We start from the raw sequence: 15,158 nt of genomic DNA, 5'->3' as shown, positions 1-15,158 counted from the left end.
TAATCAAGCACTGGTGCTAGGGTTCTTGAAGTCTAAGAGGATTTTTGTTTCGATTTTCCTAAAGAACAAAGTTCTAAAGCAAATCCCAAACCTAGGAACTACAGGCACAGAAATTGAAGGCAAAAATCTGGAAATACAACAAGAAAAATAGAAAAAGAGCATGATTCAGAAATCAAAAAAGCGGCCAAGATTCAAGAATAAGGAAAGTCATCAATTTGCAGAACACTAAGTAAAGTGTGTGTAAGGCAATGTACAAAGACCAGAAGCAATACGCACACATTTGAAGTCAGGAACAAGTTGTGATGCGATTCACGAAGGTCAAAACATGGAGATAGAGACAGAATAGCAACAAATAATATACATAGATGGCAGATTTGAAGCAAAATAAAAATGAGAGACTGAAACTACAGAAAATGAAATCATGGACTTACTGAATAAGGCTGGAAAGAAGTTCGCTGGAGTCAAACGATGATATTGACTAGCACCCAACGGTAAGGTGCTCACCAGAAGTAATACTCAGGTGATCACAGAAAGCTCGAAAGGGCAACAATGGTGGTTTGAGGGAAATTTAGTAGACAAAGAAAACTTTGAGCGAGAGTGCGAGAATGCAAGAATAAAAACTGAAGAGGCAAAGAGAAAGTAAGAGTTTTTGTTAAAAATTCAAAAAAGCGGTAAACCATAATGAATGCCTTGGACGACGTGTTTGTCAGGTGGCGTTCGCAGACGTGACATGACCTCATTTTGTGCAAAGCTCTGTTTCTATGCTCTGGGGTGAAATCAATGTAGATAGAGCATTTTCAAACTCTGTTTGTCCTTCATTCCTTTTCTGTCATTGTAGACACCCCATTTTTGACGACCCTTTAAGACTTGGATGTTCTTGTAGGTACATCCGTTGACGAGTTTGATTGCTTGCCAAGTGCTCAAAGTCCTCAACGGAACGCCACAGGTTTGAGCATCTCAAACCTTGCATCCATTTTGTCTCATCTTTGGACCATGCCTAGGTCTTTTCAGCATGAAGTTTCAGATGGCCTGTCGGCCATCCTTGGAGGCTGCCAGCCACCACCTCTTGTTTGCCGGCCATTGATGTGCCCTGTCGGCCGTCAATGAAGCCTTGCCGGCCATCACTGATGGCCGGCCAGCCACCAGTGTTTTCTATAGATATTTTGTGATATTTTGTGCCAGCTATTTGCACAGATTCATGCATGTTTCAACATGTGTATGGCCGAATGTTTGTGAGGAAATTTTGTGTTTTCTATATATAGGACCCCTCTCTCTCATGTGTGGGGGTTGGAAAAATTTTAGACATAAAATTTTCTCTCTCTAGATTTCTCTCTCTCTCTCTCTCTTGCAAATTTGTGTATATTTGCTTAGTTTCTCTACACTTTAGCCTACATCTCCTAAACCAAATCCTCTCACCTTTGAGTTGAGGTTACTTGGGTCCTTCTTGGAGCTCTTGAAGGTGGTTTTAGCTTGAACTTGTGTCTAAAAGTGTTCTTTGCTTCAAGAGGTAGAATACTAGTCTTGTTAGCTTGCTTTTAATACTTGTTTTTCTATCTTCTTTCAACTGTTTTGAGGCTGGTTTTGAACTGTAAAAGCTCTGTTTTTATGGCTTAAAAATGGTGGCTTGAGGCCATTTTCAGTTAAGGGGTGGTTCACCCTTCTTGCTTATTTGCTTGTAAAGGTTTTTGTGCCTTTGTTCATCACTTTCAAATCAATTCTTTTGGTTCTTTTAACCATTGAATTTCAAAGGTTTTTCAGTGGTAAAAAACTTATTTAGAAGTCTAAAATTAGAGGGGTTAGCCTTCCCTCCTTGTGTCTTGTTTGCATGCCTAGTTAGCTTCATATGTTAGCATGTTTTTCTAGCTTAACTTAGCTTAAGTCCAGCATGTTTTAGCCTTTGAAATAACCTATTTTAGCTTTGTTTTGGGCTGGTTAGTTTGTTTGCGTCTTGTTTGGCGTAGTTGTAGTGTTAATTTCTTCACTAGGTTAGTGTTTTAAGGCTTTAACTATCATTGGTTTGAGTTGGTTGCATATTTTAGTGCTTTCAGTACTCATTTTCAACACCTAATCATATCTGCAGCCTCCTCCCTTTCTTGGTTTTATTTTTGTTTTGAAAGTGGTTTAAACCATTTGCTTGTTTAAAGCATGAAATTGAGATGTTTGTGCTTAATGGTTTAATCCCTTTTGGGGTTCATTACCAACGGCATGAGGTCTTTTTCATGCCTAAAACAACCTTTGGTTTGAGCTTTCTTTCCCTTTAGAGGACACTCACTAATGGACTAAGTGATTAAGGAATGATTTGGTAATTAAAATGTTTGAACAAAAATGACAAGTAAAATAGACAAGATAAGCGTCTCTTTGTGTTGCATTGCATGTGTTCAAACTGGATATTAGTTTGAACACAAGGAAAATGGGACATTTCATACTCAAAAGTGATGAAATGTGCCATTTTCGTTGGCCTCCATTGCCCTTGATCATGCATGATAGGGTGGTGGTCTTTCGAGTCTTATTTGTGCATTTATCGAAATTGTACAACTTGGATCTTTGGCCATCATGCAATGAACTTACTTGATTGGTGATTTTGGATCCAAATGTGTCACTCTGAGATTTTGAGATGATAATGAGAGATACAGTACAAACAAACCCTTGGAAAAACCTCTTTTTTGCTTTGTTTGTGCTCTTTTGCAGCATGGAATCATTTTTGGCCGACAGTACACCTTTTTGGCCGGCAGCAGCCATCCATGGATGGCAGGCCACTGATGTAAACCTCAACATGATATTTGGTAAGGTGGAGTAGAAAGGTTCTGGAAATGTTCAACCCTGCAAATAGAGGCCTTCGAGAGCAAAACAGAGGTCTTTTCAGGGCGAAAACCGAGCATGTGCATCCTCCACTTCCTGAGACAGAGCAGTGGCAGCATCGTTTAAATGTCTTAAATGCTTAGTTCGTGCACGTTTGTGTTGTAAATTAATTAATTAGTTTGCTAGTTAGTTTTGAGTGTTGTAATAATTAGTAATTGGCTTAGCTAGTTATTCATCTGATTTGTAATAATTAGTTAGCTTAATTAGCGTAGCTAGTTGGTTAGCTTATTCATTCAGACCCTCCTTCATGAGGGTGTAATGTTGTAATAAATGTGCGTGCATGTGTATGTGTATGTTTTCCAACCCCACGTCTTTCTCCCTTTTATTTAATTGCTTTTGATGGTTAGATTAGGGACATGTTTTAATTAGCATATCGCATGCTTGCATCCATTCATTCGTATTGCATGCATCGAGGCTCGACGTATCATTCAAACTGCATTGTCATTTCAATACCTTCTTTGAATACATGTTTAAACCCCATGTCATTTAAATGAATCACATGCCATATTAGTAGCCGAGCATATTAATTGCATGCTTTGCATGCGTTGCATTAGGCATCTTATATAGTTAGAATCATACATCTTTCTAACTAGCTTCTGTTTTGGCTCAGAGTACTAGGTGAGTTTTTACGCTTTAGCATACTTGCATAAATGTGAATGTTGTCATGATTAGCATGCTTGCCATGAGGCTATGTGCTTAAATGCTAAATTGTATGAATGCCTGTGGATGAAAGCTAGTTGTTTGAATTAGAACAATTCAATGAATGCGCGTTTTAAGCCCACTTTTTTGAGTGGCAAATCACGTTTTAAACCCATTATGTTTGGTGGCAAATCCGCAATCTTTAAGCCCACTTGAGGTGGCAAATTCAAACTATTTTCGTAAACAAACATGAGTTGAATTGTTCTAAATTGAGCAAACTAGTCTATACTTGCTTGTGCGCATCACATAGTAAAACTAGTTTAATAACTAGAATAAGAACACATAATGTTTATAAAAGATCATATCATGGTTAGTAGATGCCGATCTTTGATCGGGCGAGTAGGGGTGCTCAATCTATGACCTTCCCCTCTCATACCTAAGTTCTTGAGTAGTGCAAAACACATGAATATCATAAAGGAATGGAAATGCAAATCAAACTACGTTTTATATAGAAAAGAAGTGGCGGCACAAGCCAAACGACGCCTAACATAGGCTAAGTGCCTACATCCTCAATACTGGCCTTAGTGCAGCATGGATGCTTACACATAATAGAACCATGTTTTAACATGAAAGGGGTAGGAGCACCTGCAAAACTATGTTTTTTGTAGAAAGAGTACAACTAATTGGATGGTATGATATAAGTGAGGAATAATCTGCTAGGGAAAGAAAATGATCCTAAATGCTAAATGCAACAAGACAATGTACAATGGAATGAATGCAATGGATGAAGTGAATAAGGGGCACAGGTTGAACCACGTCTTATCTAGAAAATGTATGAACACAAAACAAACCACGTCTAACACAGAAAAGGTGCCGACATTGTCACGGCCCCAAACCGCCCCTAGTAGTTTGGTGCCGTGATGGCCAGTAATTCGAGATTACCGGAGGCCAACTTTCAAAATTCACACACAACCAGAGTATAATATATATATGGGGCTCACAAGTGCGGAAGCAATAATTTAAAAATACAGGTGGTCCATAAGAGCAGTGCGTAAGTTACATGGAATGGCATATAGCTTTACATAATATTACAACTTGAATACAAATACAATAAAGCACAAAATACATTTTACATCTTGATCAAAAGGCTTCTCCAGCCGACATGTGTAAATTACAAGCATTATAAGCTGAGAAGCATAATTTTCAAGACTGCCGACGTGAATACAAGTTAGGCCGACATAACAAAAACCCAAAACAAGCTTGCGAGTCACACCTAGGCGTCACCGCCTTCCTGCTCATCACCTACATATGTATAGAGAGGGTGAGCTTGGATACTCAGTGAATGGTATAAGAAATAAAGGGGTTTGCATGACTAGTATTCAAGATCTTTATCAAACAATACATAACATAATTAGTACAAGTCAAGGGATGAACCAAGTCCATCTTCCGAATCTGTCAAGTTTCAAAGGATGCTTACTAACATCATTATAATACAGGTGATGACATATCGGCAAACAAAACCCACGCGGTAAACCGTCAGTGGCAAGCAAGACAAAACAAGGCAAGACAAGGGAGATATCTCAATTCAATGGTGTCGTTGCATTATAGTCCCCGGACACTAAGGACTTGTGCTACTAATGCTTAGAGTCCCCTAGCACGTACGGACTTCCAAACTTTGTGCTACAAATGCTTATAGTCCCTTAGCACGTACGGACTTCCAAACTTTGTGCTACAAATGCTTATAGTCCCTTAGCACGTACGGACTTCCAAACTTTGTGCTACAAATGCTTATGGTCCCTTAGCACGTACGGACTTCCAAGAATGTCATCAGAGCAATATAAATATATTTTCCAATTAGGAATAACCATTCATGCTTTACAATTACTTTTCAAAATGAAGCAAACAAGACTTTTATCAAAGCATTATAACATAGCTTTATTAAAAATACCACTCACTTAGTTCTTCAAACGTCGGGGTCAAGGCAAGTCCAAACCCTACAACACATGGCAAAGTCTGTTGAATGCACTTTCAAACAAGTTTCATATGCATGCAGATGATCTCGGCATTCCTCAAGACTAAGTCAAATCAAAACAAATACAGTTCTTTATCTCGGGAAAACATGCTGGGCAACTACCAGGTCTAGGCCGAGGTTCCACATCCCCTGGCCGAGGTGTGGCCTCGATGGCCACATTCAAAGGAATGAAGTCGGGAAAAAATCTGGGTTTCCCATTCTTGAAGAACATGAAGAACATGAACGTGAGGAAGATGAATGCAAAGATCATGATTTGCTATTACAAAATCTGAGATTTCATGCTATGAGTTCAAAAACATGGACCTGGGTACCCATATTCAAGGATCTAGTGAGAACGAACACAAAAACATGAAACTTAATGCAAACTTTCAGATCAAACAAGACCTTTCTTTCAAGAACACATGAACACCATTTTTTCTTTCTAAAACCAACTTTAAATCGATGCATGACATGCAAAACGGGTTCGATCATGCAATGCAGCTAGATGATCAATAAGAATGACAAGAGTAAATCAAGAATCTAACCTCAATACGCGAATCTAATGGTTTGATCTCTAGGAATCAAGCTCGAAAACCCACTCTCTCACTCTAAACTTCTTCTTCTTCTTCTTCTAGAGCTTCTCTCTCCTCACCAACAAAGACAGACAGCAAAATGATACATTTCTAAGTCTGATGGCTGACTTAACCCTCTACAGGGGTACGTGGCAGCGGCTGGTTGGTGCCACACAGAAAGGTGGCTGAATGACAAGACAAGACCATGACAAGTGTGTTTAACAAGCAAGACGGCATGGGCACTCCAGTAGGCAGTGATCTCGGCTAAAAGCAGGACATCGGCAAGTAGGGAATAATGACCTCGGCTAGGAAGGACAACACTTGACTAAGTTGTGCCACACCTTGGCCTAGATGTGCCACACCTCGGTCTAGGTCATACCTCTCCGGGACAAGATCACTTAGGTGCAAAGGTAACATCTCAGCCTAAATAATTCACACCTCGGCCTTGGTGGTGAACACCTCGGCCTAGATAATGACATCTCGGTCAGTATGTCAAGGTAAAGGTAGAGGTCAAACAAAGTGGTTCCAAGGGAGTTCTAGACTAAAGACGCCCTCGGCTAAACTCACACCAAGCAGGGTACAAAACATGCTGTAACACTTAAACGAACAAGGACAAGACTCGAAATGCAAGTTTACAAGACAGGATCACATGAATGCATATAAGTATGGTTAGGATAGCGTGAGGGTTATCACAGACACCCTCAATACTGGCCTCAGCATAACATGGGGACTTACACATGACAGAACCATGTTTCAATGAGGGAAAGGTATGAGCACATGCCAAACTAAGCTTAACATGGAAAGGATGCAAGTAATAAAATGGTATGATGTAATGGATGTAATGGATAATGTAGTAGATGAATGAGATAGATGCAATAGGTAATAATGGATATGATGTAGCAGCTAGGAAGTGGTGCCTTAGAAAGTACCTGGAAAGGGGAATTGGCAATGACTTACCTTATGCTGCTAGGGATCTTCTGTATCTTCTTGATTTCAAGACTTCTTCCTTCATCTTGCGCTTCCAAACCACAGGTACTACTCTTCTCCCTGGCTATGTTCGCAACTTTCCTTATTCTCCAACAGGGTGACAGACTGGGTTGGTACAGTATCCAGAATTAAGGTGGCATACAAGCTATCTTAACCTATGGGGCTACCACACAAATTTTAAGCCGGGGATATACTCCTGGGCATTTAAACCAGACTTTAGTCTCAGAAATTCCGAACCTTTACGTTCTAAGCCTCGGCCACTCGAACTCTAGTTTCCACCATCTCAATTGATCTCTTAGGAACTCACTACAAACACAGTCAGGTGGCTATACCAGACCGCCAGAAGTCGTTCGGGCACGACAAACACTAAAGAAATTGCACCTTTAGAGGATTTAAGGTCTCCTAGACCCCGTGAGTGCACAAGACAGTGCAATGGGAAGTGCACGAGACAGTGCGATGTAAGGATACAAGGTGCACAAGACAGTGCGAGTGAGGGTGAATGCACAAAATAGTGTTATACAAAATGCAATGCACAAAATAGTACGACGTAAAATGAAATGCACAAGATAGTGCAATGAAATGCACAAGATAGTGCTATGCAGTGCACAAAATAGTGCACTGTAAGATCAAATGCACAAGACAGTGCTATGCAATGCACAAGATAGTGCGATGTAAGATGAAATGCACAAGACAGTGCTATGCAATGCACAAGATAATGCGATGTAAGATGAAATACACAAGACAATGTGATGTAATGCACAAAATAGTATGATATAGGGTAAAATGCACAAGATAATGCGATGCAATGCACAAAATAGTGCGATATAGGATGAAATGCACAAGATAGTGCGATGTAATGTGAAATGCACAAGACAGTGCGATGTAATGGACAAGATAGTGCGATGTAAGATGAAATGCACAAGATAGTGCTATGCAATGCAGAAGATAGTGCGATGTAGTGTGAAATGCACAAGATAATGCGATGTAAGATGAAATGCACAAGACAGTGCGATTCAATGCACAAGATAGTGCGATATAGGTGCACAAAATAGTGCGATACAATTTGAAAGGTATCCAGAATGAGTGTAGGACAACTTGCCACAACTCATTGAAATGTAACACAAAGAGAAACAACTCGACAAAACTCTGTTAAGTGCAGAACAAAGTTAAGCAAGAGCAACTAATCGCGTAGTTCAAACCAACTAGAGATTATGAGCATGCATGCATAAGCCAAAGCACATGTATTAATCAGAGGGAAGATGGCAATCCCCAAAGAGTCTTGAAATGGTCGAAAACAACTTTCGAAAGCTGAATCATATCAGAATCATCATGGGGGTGAGCCCACCCAGGAAAAAGTGCCCAACAAATGGCTCTGAGCGGATGGAGAGAAAGGTTAGGTTCATGCCCCTTGTTCAATTGATGGCCCAATCAGATACACTGAAAATCGCCCTTAGTGTCTAGCCATTGGTCACCAGTTGGGTTCATGCCCCTTGTTTGATGGATGGCCCGATCAGATGTATTGAAAATTGCCCCTAGTATCCAGCCACTGGCTACTATTTTCAAGATAATGTAGGCACGTACAATGGGGACCATTAGATCCTAGAACAGCTGTTAACCCATCAGACTCATGCATCTCTTCTGCTCCAACATGTTGAGAACTTACTCCAGTCCCCTCCGAAACAGTGACAAATTCCTCATATACACTAATCATGAATGTGTTTCCCCTTGTATAGGCATTCTTAGTTTATCTATGAATTCCACTCATGGACTTGTTTTTGAGTTTGGAGCGAACATTCGTGTATGGACTTTTTACCATGCCACTCTGTTGAACTTTAAGTGATAGACATGCTATGGTGACTCAATGAATAGCACTTTTGAGTAACAGACACATTATGTTGACTCGATGAAGAGCGCAGACTGAAACAAATACCAGGCACGACACAACTGAATTCACAACTGACCCAAAAACATAAAAAGACTCAAGGTAACTGATCATTCATAGTGCCCCTAGTTTTACTTATGTTCCCTTTTAGAAATCAATTTCGCATAAACTCAAGTTTCGATTCCTTTTTTTGTGCTCAAAATAGAGACTCTACTGATAAGTTCAAGTATTGAAAATTGCTCAACTTGTTGATTCAAGCTAGTTCTTTCTTACCTAACGTAAGTATGTGATATGCACAACATTCGATGTAGCTCATGGATTGATGCGAAGCTGATGGCGTGAATTGGGCAAGATGATCAGGTTGAGATGAATAAGATAGATATGGTTAAGACCAAACTTCAAGATGAAGTTGCCTACGTATCCCAAGAATAAGAATCAGGTCAACGTAGTTCATGGCTGAGGTTGACTCGGGTATTAACACTCTCCTTTTGCACTCTAACTTTTGCCAAAGTCGCCTCCTTGGGGTTTTCAACCTTGCGAGCTACTTTTTTTAATTTCTCATTTTTCATGCTCTAACTTTTGCCTAGGTCGCTCTTCCGGGTTTTTCGCCTAGCAAGCCTTTCAAGTTTAGTGTTACAACGCTTGTGGTGAATTTGATCAATAGTCATTCTTGCTCTAACACTAGAACTGGCCTCGCCTTGATTCGAGCTTGGTTCTCTATTCTTTTATGCATGTCTTTCTTCCTTTCTTTTCGCTCCATTTTCAGAGTTGGTTCTTCTTGCAATGTAGTACTTCCTTGAATTGGCTTCCCCGAATTCAGACGAAAGTTCCCTTCCTCACAATTGCGTGGGTTTCATTCCAATGGATGCCCCTGACTTGATGGTTGACTTCTTTTCCTTTTTTCCTTTTATTTTTTTCAGTTTTCCTTTTATTTTCTCCTTTATTCTTTTTCTTCTTTTTCTTTTTTTTTTTTTTGGTTTTCTTTCTCTTTCTTTTTGCTTTCTTTTATTCTTTTTTCTTTGAAATAATGAAAACACCAGGGGAGCAATTCTATGATTTGTGAGGTCTAAAAGTCGTCTTGTACTTGTAGGTATGAAATCCACCTTGTGCTTGCCAAAATGATCACCTAACGGCGAAGAGAATCCCCAGGACAATGTAAAAATACCACGCACAATTCTGAACCTATCTTCACAAGTTTTGTAAAAGAAACAGCGTAAAATTTTGAAATCATGGATGACTTTGCGTCGATAAGTCAGAATTTACCCAAACCATTCAGGGGATGCTTCTCAATACTCGAGCTTATTAATAGAATCTCATTCAAGAAACAAATTCAAAGCCCCTTTCTATTTGTAAAAGGTCACATGCATTCCTATAGGCACAACAAAATGATCAAAAACTTGACTCCCGCTTTCTTATTATTAAAACACCAAAACCAAGACCCGAAGGTACACGCAAGCGACTCAAAGGAAGACTCAACCGATGCAACAATGCAAAAAAAGATATAAAATAAAACTCACAACATATATTTATAAGACACAACTCACAACAAAATCAGTACCCTAAAAACAAAAGGGGTTTTCACTCTCCAAGTCCATGGATAGAATTCAAAAAAAACTTCATGTAGCCCACCAGGAGAGTCCAGAAGGGTCCAAATCTGCCTTTAGTTTGACAATACAATCATCAACACCCGGTAGGATCTCACAGATTGATCCTCAAAATTACATTGTCCCCACACATCTTCTTGACCAAATCAATTACTTTTTCACACCATGCTCCCTAATTTAGAAGGTCCTTTCCAAGTGCTCTCAATAATTTTCCTAGTTGAGACTGAGGTTCGTCATTCCATCCACCAGTGCTGGCATCACTGCTTCATCAAGCTTGACCTCATCAAGATCAAGTAAACTTTCCATCTCGTCAAGGATTTTGTTCCTTTTGCTCAGATTAGAAGATTCAGGAATGAAAACAATGGGTTTAGGCTCATTGGCGGGTATGATGTGTCGGCCAAGGTAATGATTGGTCATTGGCAAGCTGTGGGTGGGTTTTATGTCATGGAGTGGCCACCTATTGCGGTCAGGGAGAGGGTTATTGACAGCTTTGGAATGTTCAGGTGGGGTGATGACCTTTTTGTCAATCAGGTCTTGAATTGCATGGCGAAGGCGAAAGCAACGGTCAGTACAGTGACGGTACTGCTGATGGATTGTGCAATATTAGGTAGAGTTGTGTGTAGGTGGGAGAGGTTGAGGATTGAGTGGTTTGAGATACCCTTTCTCCATCAGTACCGTCAATGCACAGGTTAGGCTCGTATGGAGTTGGGTGAAGGTTCGTTTTCGGGAGGAGGAAGCATTAGGTTTAGAAACATTGGCAAATGGGTCGACAAGTAGTGATCGGGTATTCATGGGCTTAGGATTGGAATCAGGATGGGTGTTTCTGGTAAAGCATCCATTTTCATTGTTTGCTTCCTGATTCGAAATGCTCTCACCTTGAGCGACAAATGTGTTATCCACAGTCTTTGCAACAACTTCAAGCACCTGTTGCTTGTTCAACCCTTTGACTTTCAAAGTCTTAATAGCCTACCGAAGTTGTAAATAAGGATCAATACTTGTCCCGGCTTTATGCTTGCCACTTGCTTCTTCTTGGCCAAGGGATTGGGTGGCTATATCGAAGCGAGGCCCGCTTATTGTTGGTCTGTCATCATCTAGACTTGGGATAATTCCAGGTTGGCCCTTTTCAACTACAGCTAACCCCAAGATTAGGGAGCTTTTTGAGGGGATCGAAACCCCAAATGTTAAATCTGCCATTGTTCCTTGAAGTCTTCAATCATTCCCCACATCTCAACAATAGTGGGTTCAGTCATTTGGCATTCTTGGTGTACCCGAACTGGATTGGATGCATCCATCATGCACAAATTAGTACTTTTTGGAATGAACACCTCAAGCTTGGGTAGATGGGCCAGAGTGATGTCTATGCTGGGGTTGAAGGTAGATGGGAGCATATGGATGAGGTTAAGGTGGGCAGGAGATATTTGGTCATGGATGGGATGTGGGTTGCTGGTAACATTGGGGTCTTGAGGTGGAGCTATCGTCTGGTTGTCGATGAGATTTTGAACCTCATGACGAAGGCGGTAGCAACGATCGGTGCCATGACCTCGTTGCTAATGATACATGCAGTATTTGGTGGTATTATGCCTGGCAAGGAGTGGGCCAGGCAGAGGTTGGAGATCAAGGGGTTTGAGATACCCTTTTTCCATCAGGACTTTTAGTGCTCTAGTTAGGCTTATATAGAGGGGGGTGAAAGTTCTACCTTGAGCTCGAGTTGGATCGGCCATTTGTGGGTTGATATTGGCAAAAGGTTGGCAGTTTTGGAAGTGGTGGAAACGGTATTGATTTCAGTGGGTTTGGGAATAGTGCCACTGCTAAAATTGGTACTCCCAGAAAACACCCTCCTTGTTGGTTCGCCTGTTCTAGGAATAATCCCTTTGTTAAATATGCTCTCAATCTGAACCTCTAATTCATGCAAAGTCTTGAAAGTGAATAGTGGAGCAACTATTAACTTTTGTAGCATATCAGGCTCAAGATTCTGTACCACTATCCGCACTTGATCCTTCTCAGAGAGTCGATCTGTCATTTGTGCTGCCTTTGCTCTCCGCCTTGCAATAAATTCCACAAAAGACTCTGTAGGATTCTGGTGGGTTGCTTCAAGGTCTTGAGTAGTTATTTCAAGTTGGGTATTGTAAGAGTACTGATCGACAAATGCCTCAACCAATTCTTCCCAATTCTGCTTCACTTTATCCTGCAACTTGGCATACCAAGTGGCTGCTATGCCCGACAGGGTTCTTCTATATAGAGAGAGTTTATGAGGCTTAGTCAGACCCATCAGTTTCAGAATGTCCAACAAAAGCCGGATATGTACCATAGGATCTCCAAACCCGTCGAAACGGTCAATGTGTGGCATTTTGAATCTGTCTGGGAGTCTTACGGCAACCTCGATGTACCTATCCTCAATGTCGGGAATGGAGTTAATTCCCTGTGCCTTTTTGAACTGCTTCTCAAGGTTAGCAATTTTTAACGAGATCGGGTCGAGATCATCAATGTCAAGGGGGTAAAGCCCCTCATTAGGCTGCACCAAGAGTCTGAAAACTCGAGCTTGAGCCAACCCTTCTCAATGATCTGGACCCTGCAAATCTTCAGTTGGCGGAGGTGGGTCAAAGTTCAGCTGGGGGCCCAGGATTGGATGTGTAGTAGATGCCCTAGATGGGCATTGCATTTCAGCATTGGTCTCATCCTGTATGGCAATTCCCTGGTTTAACGCCGCTATCATGGACACAACTTCTTCCAGGCTCTAAGCCATTATGGGTCTGCTGAGTTGGCAATTGGGGAAATGGATGGGTGTAAGCTGAGGGCTGATTGATTTTGACCTGGTTACACTTGATGTATCTGAACTGGATTAGTATAGATGGGTTTGACTGGATTAGGCTTTTTAGAATTGGTCTTTTAGTAGTGGGTGGATCTTTTCTGAGCTGGCCTTTTGGGGGTCAGATAGACTGGACCTTTGCTGAATAGTTTTTTTTTTTCTGGGATTGAATGGATTATGATGGGTTAAGGCTCTCCAAGTTGGATTGGGCTTGGCCTTTGCTGAGTTGGGTACTGCTCTTTCTCTCGCTCAGACAAACCTGGCATTAAAAACAAAATGCCCCATCAGATCAGGATACCGGGTATGCTAGTCAAAACAAAGCAAGATACAATTTGGCCCTAGCCCTAGTTTTGGTTCTGCTATATTTCCACCATATCAATCACAAACCCCTGGATTTTGACCCAAATTCTGATTCTGATATGACCCTTAAGGTTGAAAGGAATTGCCTCAAGATTAAGACTCTCCCAGGATTGCATCACATATTTTTAAAGATTTCACATTTTGCACAAAAGCATTCAAAACACCCCTATGAGAGGTTTAGGGTTTCCCTGTCCTAGCTTTAGAGTGATCTACGACTTTACTATTCAAACAAGCGGTATCACATCACCCTGCATATAGGACAGCATCCTGTCCTAGTTTGGAACAGCCCCTATGGCTTTTCGATATGCAACTAGGCCAAATGGTCAAAAAGAGTACCTCATCAAGACTACCTAATATACCTCTCACACTTAACACCGAGAAGTAAAAGGAGGATTAAACGGTACAGCAGTAGTCCAAATCCAAGAGTTGTGTTCCCATCGTGGCAGAGCTCGCGACCGGTTAGCCTTTTGGCAAGCTTTTCGGGCAAACCGTCCAGGAATAGCAGATGGCAAACATAGTGACTTAGGCGTACCAATGAAAATGCAATGCAAAGAAACATATAAATGTAGATAAAATTTCATATCATGAATTTCAAGTCAAGTTCTCTAATTTTCCCAGCAGAGTCGCCATAAACTGTGGCTCACCTTTTTCGCGCCCCCTTTCGAAAGGTTTGAAAGAAAGCCTTACAGTTCAGACTCTCGCGGTTTTGAATCTAATCTCACAAATACAACGTGAAATTGATAAACACTAAAGAGTCCAAATCCGGCAAATCTTTTGGAAAAATGATTTTGGGATCAAAATGCCAAAATTGGATTACTTTTCCAGATACAGAGTCGCCACCTAATTATTTTAATTTGGGAAAATTTAGGAAACCCATGACTCGTGCCAAAGGCCACGTGTCCGTCATCACCAAAGTTGTCTTGGCTCGGGAACTTAGGTACGAGAGGAGAAGGTCATGAATTGAGCACCCCCGCTCGCCCGATCAAAGATCGGCCTCTATTAATCATGATATGATTTTTATGTACATTATATGCTCTTGTTCCGGTTATTAGGCTAGCATTACTATGTGATGCGCACAAGCAAGTATAGACTAGTTTGCTCAAATTAGAACAACTCAATTTCATGTTTGTTTTGTGAAAAGGGTTTGATTTTGCCACCTCAAGTGGGCTTAAAGTTTGCGAATTTGCCACTAAACATAGTGGGCGTAAAAAAACGTACATTTATCGAATCGTTCCAATTCAAACAACAAGCCTTCATCCGAAGGCATTCAAGCAGTTTAGCAAGCAAGCACTTAGCCTCATGACAAGCATGCTAATCATGGCAATCACTCACACGCATGCAAGTATGCAAAAGTACTAAAAACTCACCTAGTACTCCAAGCTAAGAAAATACAAAAAAGTTAGAAAAATATGCATGATTCCTAACTATGCAAAATGAT

This window comes from Camellia sinensis, chromosome 3, assembly GCF_055761805.1.
Source record: "Camellia sinensis isolate YWXY chromosome 3, ASM5576180v1, whole genome shotgun sequence".
NCBI classification, from domain to species: domain Eukaryota; kingdom Viridiplantae; phylum Streptophyta; class Magnoliopsida; order Ericales; family Theaceae; genus Camellia; species Camellia sinensis.
Note: the sequence above shows the minus strand (reverse complement) of the source record.